The sequence below is a fragment of the Papio anubis genome, chromosome 12, assembly GCF_008728515.1.
Source record: "Papio anubis isolate 15944 chromosome 12, Panubis1.0, whole genome shotgun sequence".
Taxonomy (NCBI): domain Eukaryota; kingdom Metazoa; phylum Chordata; class Mammalia; order Primates; family Cercopithecidae; genus Papio; species Papio anubis.
The window spans coordinates 38,685,020-38,699,983 of NC_044987.1; positions in this window are offsets into that span (position 1 = coordinate 38,685,020).

Consider the following 14,964-nt stretch of genomic DNA (forward strand, 5'->3'; position numbering starts at 1 on the left):
AGTGTTACCCAAAGTGTTTGTCTTGATGTTAAGAATAATTTTAAAACCTCTTACAAAAGAGCTTTTGGTGAAATACATCTGAGAGGTGCTGCATTGAACAAGGTTGAATACACTTCTTTAGTGAAGGATTTTTCAGCGTCCTGGGCAGCCTTACATGTGTTGGTACTCTCTAAGAGAGGAAGGTAATAAAATTATCAAACTTATATAAGGGAACTTATCAGGCACCTATGTATTATTTGTTACATTAAATACTTTATAGAGATTGCTTTATATAATCTGCATAACTGTTCTAAGACATGTCTTTACTTTTCTGGAATGATGGCACTGAGGCCTGGAGTGCTTATATAGCTTTGCCAAGTCACATTGAGCAAGTGACTTTGCTGAGATTTGAACCTAAGCACTTTGGTTATAGAATCCACACTCTTGAACACAATGCCCTATTTCTTCTTTTCATTTTTATTTTTTCCTAAGATGTTCTTGCTCAAGTGGAGACCCATAGGTTACACTTTCAGAAGAAATTCCTAGGATAAAGATATCAAGTATTGCTGGGATGTACCCCAGCTCAGGTTACACACATGAATGGTATAGTGGAGACAGGAAACAGAGAGTCAATGTTAGACATTTTCAACTCACCCTCGCCTGATTCTATTCTCTAAAGTATCAAAGAAATTACTGACTCCTGGAGTTTTGGGATGAGAGCTGACTCTACGTTTCTTCAAGCATCGGAGTGACCTTGCCATGATCTAGCTCATTCTTCACATTTTCATTCCAGCAGCACAAGGACTCTGATAATATCACTTCATTAAAGTCACCCATTTTTGAATGTATATTATGAGCCAGGCCGGCCCTGTGCTAGCTGTTACATTCAAGAGTAGATGCAGGAATCTGACAGAGATGTAAAACTGGCTTTTTTGTTAAGGCTGATTAGAGAGTGTGGAAATAATTAACCACCACCCCTCCCCTGCCAAAAAAAAAAAAAGAAATAGGGCATTGTGTTCAAGAGTTTGGGCTTTATAACCAAAGTGCTTAGGTTCAAATCTCAGCAAAGTCACTTGCTCATTGTGATTTCGACAAAGCTATGTAAGCACTCCAGGCCTGAGTGCCATCATTCCAAAAATGGCATCCTCAATGGGCCACCTAAGACTTTACTACTGGATTAGGCAGACTCATCTACCCATCCACCTCTTCTAGGCCCTAGAAGAGCAATACAACCCTTTCACTCACTCTCCAGCCCCCTCCATACATTTACCCCATGATAGTTACAGAGAATATGGGTGTTCTACAGGCAGTCCAGGTCCAAAAGGAGAGGCAGATGTGATGAGCTGAGTTATGATGGTTTCTTCTCCCACATTTTCCAATGAAGTAAGCCACTTGGAGAGGAGTGAGGCAGTGCCTAGCGAGACATCACAAGCTCCTCCCATGCTTTTCTCTTCTGAGGAGGAGAATAGAAATTCCTGCTCCTCTCTGGCTGGAAACAAGCAGTGGGGAAATAAGTGTTCCCCCCGCCCAAATATTAGTGACAGGAGATAAAACTGCTAAACATATCTAACATCTCAAGGATCTCAGAGTCCAGTGGCAGAGACAGACAGACAAAAAGACAAACAGAACACTGTGAAAGAAAATGATGCATGAAAAGGGGATGAAGCAGAAGGTCCTAGGAGAAATATGGTCCCAATACTATTTTCAACCAATTCAATACAAAATAGATATTGTTTCCTTCCCTCTGTCAGGAATACGTTTTCATATATTAATATTTCTCTTCCATTCATTCATCCATCAAAGGTATATGTGTACTAACATGTATTAAGCCCTGAAGATAAAAAGCTGGCTAAGATGAAGCCAGAAACTCCCCTCCCTGATAAAAATTTAAAACATTATCTTGTATTAATTAACTGTGTGTGAATTAATTATGATGAAACACTGGTTATTTGCTTATATGGAAATTCCTCAAGGTAATGCCACCTATGGTGTAAGCTTTGAGTAGCGGGGATATGCAGTGCAGGTCAGGGGACTACTTAAGCACTATCAACTTAAAGGAAAGAGAAAGAAATTTCTGTAATAAATGAGTTAAGAGCCTCCAGGCTCAGAAAGGAATTGTGGAGCAGTTCCCACCCCATTTTTACTTGCTTTACAATTTTTCCCAGAGTCAGTATGTGTTTTATTAAGATAGGATTGTACCCACGGAAGTTCAAATGAGGTCCAGGGAATCAAATGAAAGTCTCACAACTGAATTGCTAAAACACAGAGAGTGGTTGCACTGTTCTGACGTCAAAGAACATGAGCTGGTAATTATTCTATTTGTGAAGGGAAGATGGAAAGATTGAGGACTTGGACATAGAGAACCTAAATTAGCCCTAATGAAATATAATGGATATAGAAACCAGGGTATCCTAATATGTAGTTCCACACAATCAGATCTGGAAATTAAAAGGGTAAAAATTGCTATGTAAAATTTCATTACTTGTTTGAATGGGAAAGAAACAAAGCCATTACTTGCCAGTTTGAAACCTTGTTTGAGGAAAACGACTGTATGCCTTCACAGAAATCTAACTCTTTGGAATGCTGACAGTTGGGAGAACACGAATAACTTTTTACTTCTCTCACCAATGCCACCGAGAACTTTTTATTATTATTATTATTATTATTATACTTTAAGTTCTAGGGTACATGTGCATAACATGCAGGTTTGTTACATATGTATACTTGTGCCATGTTGCTGTGCTGCACCCATCAACTCGTCAGCACCCATCAACTCGTCATTTACATCAGGTATAACTCCCAATGCAATCCCTCCCCCCTCCCCCATCCCCATGATAGGCCCCGGTGTGTGATGTTCCCCTTCACGAGTCCAAGTGATCTCATTGTTCAGTTCCCACCTATGAGTGAGAACATGCGGTGTTTGGTTTTCTGTTCTTGTGATAGTTTGCTAAGAATGATGGTTTCCAGCTGCATCCATGTCCCTACAAAGGACACAAACTCATCCTTTTTTATGGCTGCATAGTATTCCATGGTGTATATCTGCCACATTTTCTTAATCCACTTCTCTCACCAATGCCACCGACTCAGCACTCCTGGAACTGCTCCATGGCTCATCGTTTTAAGCCATAATATTTAACACTTTCTAGCACGCTGTACCATCTACTTCTTTTTTATGTTTCTTGTTCATTGTTTGTCTCCCTCACTAGAATATAAGCTCCATGAGGACAAAGATCTTCCTCTGTTCCTTGGTGTGCCCAGAGTGCTTAGAAGGGTGCCTGCGTGGCATGCTGTTGGCCTTCAACAAATATTTGTTGGAAGATAAATTCTTCACTAAATTCCTCCAAAGGGCTAAAATGGAGGTAGTTTCATGGAAAAAAAAGTAGTTTTATGAATAAAAGGATTCTCTGGGAAGAAGAGTGGGTGGATTTGCAATAGATCATTCTCAGGGTCTGAATTAGAGAGGAAAACATAGCAACTCAACTAAAACCAGAATTGGGTGGAAAAACTGCCTCCCAGAAGGCATTTGAATAAGAAAACTGCAGCAAGAAACTACTTATAAAACATATCTTTCCCCACCCCTTGTGTCAATTATTTTAAGGCAAAACTGTCCAGGTGATTTTCATTTCTTCTTCTGATTAGTCTGCTCTTTTGTAGGAAATCATTGGTTAGCTTGTTTAAGGGCTCCCTAGACCCAGGTGAACTCCACACATCTGGAATCCTTAGGGTTGTAAAGATGCAGTAATGCAGCTGGGTGCCATAAGTGAGTTTGATGGGTCTTCTTTCAGCTGCTGCATTTGAGATGGCATAGAAAATTGTCTGTGTTTTTCCTTCTCTAATCTTGTAATTGTTTTCTCTTCTCAAGACTGGGTTAATTATATAGTAGCTATTTTGGGGTTGCTTCTGACTACATAATGTTTGTGTTTGGTGTTTCTTCATCAGCTAAAAGGAAGGCTTATTCTTGGGTCCCAGAATAAAAAGGAAAACAACAGAAGCCAAGCATTCATGCTGTAGTGGTCACCAAATTTTACTTCATTAAATCATCACAATGGCTTCGTGGAGTGGTACCGTGACCGTAGTTGTGTTATTTCAAATGACTGGAGGCTCAGAGTCATCAAGTTGTTTGTCCAAAGATGCACAGCCAGAAAAGTACTCCAGGTGGTACTCAGACTCATGTCTTAGAACCAAAACCCTGGGCACTCTCTACTGCCCATTAAATTGTCATAGCGCTTACGTAACAATGATCTAATTGTTAGTTTTGTCATAACATTGTGCCTAGTAAATTATAGACTTAAGAAGTATATGAACATTTGAATTTAGGAGCACAGTCTTTTTTTAGATTAAATTTTCTTTTTGTTAAAATAACTTCAGGATGTCAAATAGAAGAAAAAGAAACTTTACCTCCCAATTATATTTACTGGCTTCATGTCTCTAAAAATACATAAATCATCAAGATTAGTATCAAGATAAGATCTGAACTATTACTGTTAGTGTTTTTGTTTTTTGTTTTTTTCTATGCTGCAACTGAAATAGCCAGAAATAACATGGAAACTTCTAACCTCCTTTCTCCACTTCACTACCACTAATCTCTGTGTCGTAGGAGACCAAGAGAATAGGATTGTGGTGGGATGGAATTAAACAAGACTCCCTTTTTCAAGCTTTGCTTGAGTATTCATCTATTTTAATAAAGTTTACCATTAAGTAAATTAATCTTTTCTTTCTTTCTTTCTTTCTTTCTTTCTTTCTTTCTTTCTTTCTTTCTTTCTTTCTTTCTTTCTTTCTTTCTTCTTTCTTTCTTTCTTCTTTCTTTCTATTTCTTTCTTTCTTTCTTTTTCTTCCCTCCCTCCCTCCCTCTCTCTTTCTTTCTTTCTTTCTTTCTTTCTTTCTTTCTTTCTTTCTTTCTTTCTTTCCTTCTTTCTTTCTCTGTGTCTCTCTCTCTCCCTCCCTCCCTCCTTCCTTCCTTCTTTCCTTCCCTCCTTCCTTCTTTCCTTCTCCTCCCTCCCTCCCTTCCTTCATTCCTTCCTTCCTTCCTTTTTCTCTGTCTCTCTCTCTCGCATTCTTTCTTTTTCTGAATCTAATAGAGCATAAGCCATTAACCCTTCCTTATGCTAATACATGTGTTTTGAAATGTTCTGAAATAGCACCATACAGAGAATCATCTACTCTGATAGAAATTTTTGAATGTTTTTCAAATTCTGCTCTGTGGGTTTATTCTAGTTTGCCACAGTGCTGATTGCTGCCCTCAGATCTATACCTTGCTGTTCCCCTGCTTGAAGGGCTGATCCCTGTAAGCTGTTTCCCAGGCTTATGTGTCAGTTTGTTTCACACTGTGTGTGGCCAGTGGGAAGACCTGCAGCAGACTGAGCGGTGACAGAAATGAAGGTACCAGGGAATTTCTCTTCAATTATATATTTTTGGGGTTATCTCTGGCTAGGTTGTATATTTTCCATGACACTAGCTCCTGTCTGACAGGCCTGCTTGGAAACTGGCTTCTGCTGAGTAACCCTGACACCTGGACTCTAGTGACTTTGCCATCTCCCTTTATCTAGCCAGCCCAGGGAGAGGAGTGGTTCCCTGATGTTGCTAAGGGTTTCCTCTCACCGTTTCATTTGGCTTCTCAGCTCCTTTATCGTCTGTGGAACCAACTTCCTGTATTATGTATGCTCTGTTGTAAATACTTAAAGTGAATTGCATTTTCCAGGCTATACCCTGACTAAAACAGGCACTGATAGAATCACTTTAAGATTGCTGAGACAAGCAGCACTGTTAAACTGTAATAAGCATTGACTTACTTGATGAGAGAATTGGCTTAAACTCTGAATGAGTTCACATTTACTTTAGTGGACCAGTAGGAAAATGAATGGGCAGTGATTTTGACATGAATTCACTGTTATCGTTAAGGCAGAGCTATCACGATTCCTTTTTATTAAAAAAAAATAATAAATTTATCTTTTTTTTAAGAGTAGTTTTAAGGTCACAGCAAAACTGAGTGGAAAGAATAGTGAGTTCTCAAATAGCTCCTGCCCCCACACATCCCCATTACTTCTTTTTGATTTTCTCAAAGGAAGAAGACTTAATAAGTAAATAGCAATCCCAGTTTTACTATTCTATTAGTGAGGGCTTGTATTAAATGGCAAAAGAAATGTAGCTTTCTAGAATTTTCTGCCAGATTATGTAGTAAATAATAACTACTTCTATGTAGTAAATGCTTTGAAAAAAAAAAAAAAACAAAACCACAAGCCATGAATCTATTCAGCTGGAGGAATTCTGGAAATAGAGCATACGAATGCCTTCAAGGTCTGAGGAAATGGAGGAGGGGTGGGGTTTGGGTTTGAGTGCTGCTTATGGGACATGGAAAGAAGTTTGAAACTCCCTTCACAATCGGGTGATGTGTGTTTGGAGAAGGAGAAAAGGGAGACCAGACAGGCATATCTAGACACACTAAAGCAGAAGTCAAGCAGATTAACTTCTGATGGATGAGACATTTTAGTAACTCAATGTCAAAATACAGAGGCTTTTTACACAAGAGAACACCTTGCACGTGCTGAAGAGGCACAGGTTGGAAAGGCCACAGATAGCGCACTTGGGACAAGAGTGAGCATTAAAATTCACTAGGAATGATTGGATACTAACTCTGGAGTTTTAGAGACCTGAGAAGTCCCATAAAGCTGCTATGACCTGGCATTCTGGGAGGCACCCCAGATGTTCATTGCTTCCTTGCCCCTCCCTCCTTCCTTCCTTCTTCCTTTTTTCTTTGTTTCCCTCCATTTAACAATTACTTATGACTTTCTACTTAAGTGTCAGGCACTGTTCTAGGCACTGTTGACACATTAATGAACAACACAGATTTTTTTAAAAAAAGCTTTTTCCTTCATTCTGGTGGGACAAAAAAATCAATAAATAGTAATTCATTGTTATATAGCATGCTAAAGGGTGGAGAGTGCTATGGGAAAATCTGGAAATAGTGAGAGTGCTAGGGTTGAGGTGGAGGATGGAGTTGGATTGCATAGGGTAGAGCTCATTGAGAAGGTGACTTTTGGCAAAGACAAGGAAGCCAAGGAGTTATCCATGAGACACCCAGAGGAAGAACATTCCAGGTAAGGGGAACAGCAAATGCAAAGAGCAGAAGGCACAGTTTCTTTATAAAGTTAAACATGCATTGAGCCCATGCCCAATAATCTCAATCCTTGGTATTTACCCAAGAGAAATAAAAACATATGTCTACACAAAGACTTCTACACTATGTTCATAGCATCTTTGTTCACATTAGCCCCAAATGGAAAATATCCCTAATATCCATCAAGAGAAGAATGGATAAATGAACTGTAATATATTCATACCATGGAATACTAGTCATTAATTGAAAGAAAAAAACTACGAATGCATTCTATGACATGAACAAATCTCAAATAGATTCTGTTAAGTAAATAAAAGCTAGACATAAAATAATATATACTATTTGATTTCATTTATATTAAGTCTAAAAACAGGCAAAGAAAATCTGTGGCAACAGAAATGTGTATAAGGATGAATTGGAATTGAATGGAAAAGAACCTGAGGTGACAGAATATTGTTGTCTATCTTGATAAGGATGGTGGTTACACAGGCCTATAGAACTGTCAAAACTACAAACTTAGCACTTAAGATTTGCCCATTTTATGTGAATTATAGCTGAATTGAAAACAAACAAACAAACATGTGACTGTAGTGTTTGTTGAGGAAATCAGGGTACTTGGTTGTACTTGGTGTGGAGTGAGCAAGGAGGGATGTAGCATATGATGCAGCCAAAGATATAATAGGGAATGAAGCATATCATGTAAGGCATGTGGGCTGTCATAAGGCATACATTGGTCTGACATGTGTTTTAATAAGAACATTCCAGTTGCTGCATTGAGAAAGACTGTGGGCAGATCCATTGGAAGACCATTGGAATAATCTGGACTAGAGCTAGTGATGTTTGACACGAGGGTGGCAGCAGTAGAGAGGGCAAGAAGAGGATACAAGTCTGAATAAAATTGAGGAGATTTGTAGAAAGATTGAGCATGGGGGTAAGAGAGGAATAAAAAGTGACTTTAAATTTTGGTCTGAGCAACGAGAAAGATGGAATTACCATTAGTTGAGAGGGGAAGATGGCAGGTGCAAAAGGCTTTGTGGACATAGTAAGTTTGAGAAGCCTACTGGGCATGCAAGTAAGGATGGTGATTAGGCCATTGGGTATTGGGAGCTTTTATTATACAGATATTATCAAAGGCCACAAGATTGGGTGAGATCAACAAGGAATTGAGTGTAAATAGAAAACAAGAAGAGTTCCAAAGATATTTGGATATTAGCAACACTGAAGGAATTGCAGGCCTGCCAATGTTAAGCAGGAAAGGAGAGGACACCAATAGGAAAGAGATGGAAACCTCAGCATGGGCAGGTACAGGAGAGGAGATGTAGTCTCTTCTGCCTTTCCTTCCTTTCTGCCTCAAGTTTAGAGGAGGATAGGAAGCAGGATGGAGAGGGGTAAAGAGGAGAGAAGACCCAACCCTGTTTTCTCACTTCACTCTCTTCTCAAGTTTTGAGAGTCATGAGTTTAGCATGTGCTGGGATGAAAAGAAAGAGGCTTTGGATCAAAGTTGAGATTGCAGCTAAATGAATAGCACTCAGTTTTAAAGATCCAAAATGTGACTATTTTAACAACTGAAAGTGACTACAAAGTTATGGAGCCAGAACGATACCTTAAGAGATCCTGCTTCCACGCCTGGAAAACAGTAAAGACTGAAGAATGGTATTGGCGGGGGGATGTGTTCAACAGAGTACAGGGGTACCTGTTATTGGGAAAAAAAACTCAAAGCTTTTACTGTTTATTTCGCTGTGAGTTGAGATAGCTTACAAAACTGGGCATGTCGGTATTTGGTGCTATGAGATCTATGAGAGTGATAGCTTTTGGCTTTAAATTGTTCGCATTAAAATAAGTAAGTTGGGCAATATGATAGGCTACAAGATCGTTTCTAAATCTCAAATTCTGTCATTTGGTTTGAAGCACTTGAGATCCGTGGTGGCACGTTGGCTGGTGCTACATCAAAATTTTGTTAAAGTTTGGTTTTTTTTCCTATGAAACTACATTTGGAAGAACAGGATTGGACCACCTAAGTTGCAGTGAAACTAAAGAGCTTTTTAAATCAAGTTGTTCAAATCTTTTGAAGATTCTGCTTTTAAAGACAACATTACCAATAATAAGGAGCAACATAATTTCAATCTACATGCAGAACAAGCATATCAATGGAATTTCAGCTTATGCAGACTCCTGCTTTACTGGGTTTAATGAGAATCTAAAAATAAGAACTGATGTCCTATGTGGTAATAAACACTCTGACAGATTTGTTTGACACAAAGAGTTCCCAACATTGAGCAATGTGTCATTCCAACTCATGTTTTGGCCTCTTTAAGCCCTCAAACAGCAATCTTTTAGCAAACTTAATGACAGATGTGTTCCAGACATGACTCTCTATAGTTCTTCCACATTAATGTAGAAATTAGCTAAGGTCACAGAATGCAAATCAGTGATTTTGCCATACAAAATTTATTCTAATTTTCTCTTGGGAAAATCTTAGCAATTGACATGCATTGGTTTTGAGTAGATTTGGGGTCTATTTTTCAACTGCAAATGTATCAAAATTAAACCTTAAGCAGAAACTAATGGTCATAGCATCTATGTAACTACATATTTTATAAAAGAGGAAAGACCACGGCAATTGACTCTGGGAATTCATCGCTATTTTGAGCAAACTTTTTTCCAAAATTTAAAACATCAATATGAGGATAAAAAGTGTGATTTTTAAGGAAGCTAGTTATGTAATTCTGATGGGGGAAAAGCTCTCAATAAAATCTTATCTGATATGCTCAGTACAGTTCTGTACCATTGGTGGTTACTAACTGGTCAGTTGATTGGTGTATTAGTCTGTTTTCACACTGCTATAAAGAACTTCCCTAAGACTGGCTAATTTATAAAGGAAAGAGGTTTAATTGACTCACATCTCCATCTGGCTGGGAGGGCCTTAGGAAACTTACAATCATGGCGGGAGGTGAAGGGGAAGCAAGTCATGTCTTACATGGCAGCAGGCAAGAGGGAAAGAAAGCATGAAATGGGAAGAGCCTCATACTTATCAAACAACCAGATCTCATGAGAATTTACTCACAATCTCAAGAACAGCATGAGGGAAACCGCCCACATGATCCAATCACCTCCTACCAGAACCCTCCCTCAACACCTGGGGATTACAATTCAAATTGCTATTCAAGATGAGATTTGGGTGAGGGTACAGAGCCAGACCGTATAGGGTTTTCATAGAGATGAAAGGACTGAATATAAAAAATTTGCATCTCATTCATTTATTCGTTTAGAACTGTGGTGAAGCTGTCAACCTTAAGCAGTAATAAAATAGTAGGCTAAGATGCTAATTTCAGTAAAATTTTAAAATGGTTAAAAGTATACATTTAATAGTTCTTATCGAGAATATTAGAATTTTTGATGATTGACTTGACTGTGTTGCATAGTTTTTTTTAACTTTTATTTCTGTATATGTACTTTAAAAATTCTGGAAATGTCGTTCTCTTCAGAAACAAAGAAATATGGTTTTATATATATATATATATAGCTAGATATAGATGTAAGGGCATGTGTATACACATGCACACATATATACATATATGTCTCCTATGTTGCAGATAGCAGGGACTTTATAGCCAAGACACCTGCAGTTTGATCTTGGGTCTATCACTTTTTGTGGCATAATTTTAATTCAGATTTAGTATCTCTGAAATTATTTCATCACCTATAAAGCAGACAGTGACATAATTTTATAAAAAGACCTTAAAATATAGTCTATAAAATGTAAAGTATTAATGATAAAAATAGCTAACAAAAGAGCATTAAGAGTTTTGTCCCAGTATCTCTCTCTATATCTACATAGAGAGAAACATATATAGAGAGAAAAAATATAAAACATACCATCTATATCCATATCTAGCTATGTCTATCTACTATGTAGAAGTTCTTTGCATGGTTCCTCACAGTAAATTGTGAGATCAGTAATAGCCCTACTTTACGGATGAGAAACCCGAGCTCAAAAGTCTAAGAAAAGTATTTAAGCTCACACAGCTGGTTAATTGTAGATCTATTCTTAGTCTATTTGGCTGGAAACCCATGTTCTTTTCACTCTGCTATGTTCTACCCTTTTCTGCAGACCTACTATGGAGGCAACACAAATCTACAAAGAAAATTAATGAGAAGTGATTATTTCATTTCAAATGAATCCGCTACGGAGTTGTTTTTTTTTTTTTTTTTTAATCAATGTTTAAATACCATCTGCCTTTATATACATTTCACTGCAACATATCAACTTTTTAGGAATGTAAGCATTACATAACATGAGACATGTCTTTTAAAATGAATGCCAATCAAAGTGTTCTGGGCTTCAAAAGATCTTTGTTGCTATCTTCCATATGTATAACTTCCTGACATCTTGACTAGTGTCAGGGTAGGATCCTTTAGTGAAAGTAGAAATGACATGGAAGGGATCACATGTTTGTGAGGCATCAGGACTGTCATAGATAGATTTGATCTGAATTCCTACATTGTGTCAGAAGGCATTCAGGAAAGGGCAGACAAATGCACAAAACAACTTCCTTACTATTAAGTACCATGGCATAGTATGGTAAAGAGGCAATACTCAGAGAACTCCATAGATAGAGAGATAGAAAGATATTAACATTTATCTACTGATATATATGGCATGTTTCCCAAGCCAACAGCATCAGAATGGCAGTCCAAATATGGTATTCCTTTGGCTTTGCCTCGTTCACACCAGACTCCTTTAAAATCTTTACGGATTACTTCTAAGTTATTCTCAGCGTATTTCACCAGAACATCCCCTCCCCCAAACACTATCATTTTACTTCTTTGCAGCCCCAGCTTTGCTGCCTAGGGTAGGGTCTACTGCCAAATATCCCAGTGCCAAAGAAACAGATGCTGCTGCCCAGGGCTCTTGCCTTGGCTCCCTCCTGCCTCCTGCCCCCTGCTTCCCCCAGTATTGAAGCAATCTTATCGTGCCAAAACCACTGATGCGGGCAGCTTTCTACAGAAATCTCATGTTGTGTTCTTTCCACTGGTGTGTGGAGAATTCCCCCTCTCTTTTGTACCATACCCCTGGTATCTGTGTAACCCATGTCCTCAGGCCTCACCAGTCTGTTGGTAGAAATGGAGTCGCATTAGCATAATGCCCAGGACTGGCTGGCTCCTTTCCTCTCATTTATAAAGCTGCAGTGATTTACCAATCCCCATCCTTGCCCGAGACTCCACACTTAAGTGGGAATCCTTAGAGAGCATCTTTGTGCATTCAGAAACAGATCTGTTACCTGTTTCTACCCACTGAGTCCTCCTTTGAGCTGTCTCTTCTTTCCTCCAGCATCTTCCCTTTTTCTTAGTTTCCTGCAAAGAATGCTTAAAAATAGTCTTTAGTATCCTGAGTCCCAGATATATGATCCTTGTAATACATTTCCATGTTTTACTTAAGCAGGCTTAAGATAGTGTCTGTTACTTCCAAGGAAAAGAAATCTCAACCGATACAAGTGTAGCAGGAAGGGGTGGGCTATTTGTCTCTGAATATAGTCACCTTTTTATGTTCTGAATCATTTCATTTCTTCAGAGTACCCAAGATTGTCCCCAAACACTTCATTACTAGTTCTATTCTACACAATGAAGCTCTTTCAGATTAATCAATGTTGAGAGCTCAGCTCATTACTCTGATGTGATTTGTTCTCCACATTGATTAAGTGAACAGATTGGTAATTTTATTCCCTCTGATAGTTCAACATTTAATTCTCAATCTCGTGATTTGTTTTATATTTTATAAATATGTCAATTTAAAAAGTTATTTAGATAAATCACTCATTTGCAGCTGTGCTGTTATGTTGCAGATAGCATGGACTTCACAGCCAGACCTGCAGTTTGGTCCTGGGGTCATCACGTTTTGCTTTATGATTTCAATTCAGATCCTTAGTGTCTCTGACATTATTTTATCACCTATAAAACAGATCAATGATGTAGTGTTATGAAAAGGCATTGAAAAATATGAAGTCTATAAAATGTAGTGTATTAATAGTAAAAATAGTAAACAAAAGGACATTGTGAGTTTTGTCTGTTTTTTATAGGAGGTAGGTTTGCAACATTTTTGATTTAAATTCTTTTCTTAGTAATTTTGGAAGTACTCTAAGAAAGAATTTCAAATGGCATTTAAGCTAAACTTGATAGAGAAAAAATGATGATGTAATTGAATGAATAAACAACATGGTAGAATAAAATATATATTTATAAATTTATAAATGTGATAAAATGTGGATTTCCGGCGAGGCGCGGTGGCTCAAGCCTGTAATCCCAGCACTTTGGGAGGCCGAGACGGGCGGATCACAAGGTCAGGAGATCGAGACCATCCTGGCTAACCTGGTGAAACCCCGTCGCTACTAAAAAAATACAAAAAACTAGCCGGGCGAGGTGGCGGGCGCCTGTAGTCCCAGCTACTCGGGAGACTGAGGCCGGAGAAAGGCGTGAATCCGGGAGGCGGAGCTTGCAGTGAGCTGAGATCCGGCCACTGCACTCCGGCCTGGGCGACAGAGCGAGACTCCGTCTCAAAAAAAAAAAAAAAGTGTGGATTTCCATCAGAGTCTTCTCTGTAGTCTTTTTAGTGTTTGATACAGGTGTTTTTTTTTCTGAATATACTACCATTATAGAAAGCTGATTTGTAGACTCATATTATTGATAAATATCCAAATTTATCAGTGTCGAACCTAGATAAATAGTCATTAACTCAGCCAGATTTCAAGATGGAAGAAAGGGGAGATAGAGGTAATATTTAATTCTTCCTTTGCCAAGGGCTGGTGAAGTTGTTAAAACATCCATTTCTTCAGTAGGTGCTAGATAGCATCACCTGAATTAGACTAAAATTAAGATTAGACAAGCAATGTTAGCTTCCTGACTAAGCAAACACTAAACAGAGTTTGGATTTTGGACTTAAATATGTTTTTATGACTTGCTGATGATGGTTCAGCCAAGGACAGCCTCCTATTTGGAATTCTAAGCATTGCTTTCTCCTTTCATTCCTATTCTAATGACATTGTCTTCAGCATTATTTTACACACAGTTATTCATTTGTCTGCTTGAGTTCGGTTACAGCAGGCTTGGTAATACTAATACAGTATAGCATCATGTATATCATTTATCCAGAAAGATTGTGTCTAAATTAGCCAATACATAAAAAAACTTAACAAGCATGCTTTTATATATTAAATATAATTTAACATGGGCTTGTTTCTATCAAGTTAATTAATATAATTAGAATATACCACTAAATATATTGCATTGGAGTTGCTAGCTTTTATTTTTATTCAGTAGAACCATAGGGAATTCTCTCTGAATTGTCAAAAATTCTGAATTACTGGTGTACAAATTGAGATAGCATCTTGTAGATTTTAAATTTAAATGTTCTCTCTAGTTTTTTCTCTTTCTCCACAGCATATTCCCTGCTTCCAGAAATAAATTGGATGAAACTTCCTTTCACCCTCCACAAGATAAATTGAGTTTCCTTGTGTGAAAGCAAAGCAACTAGAAACACAATTTTTTCTGTCTTGGGAAGATCTGTTGAGTTATAGCATCATTGTACACAAGGCTTTTACTGATAAGGAAGTGAGGTGTGGAGAGACAAGAGCTCTTAAGAAGAGAGAGGCATATTTATAGGGAGAGGGGAAACCATACTCAACAAACTTACAGTTCGTGATCTCTCTGAGAAAAGGGAACATAGCTTGTTGGAATAGAACATGTTCTGGAATTAATAAACAGATTTGTGTGAGGTTCCAGCTAAGCCACTGAAAGTGGACATTACTTGTGCTTGGCAGTTTATACAATCACATTTAATCTTCATACCAATTCTGAAGGGTGGGTATTGTTAGCTA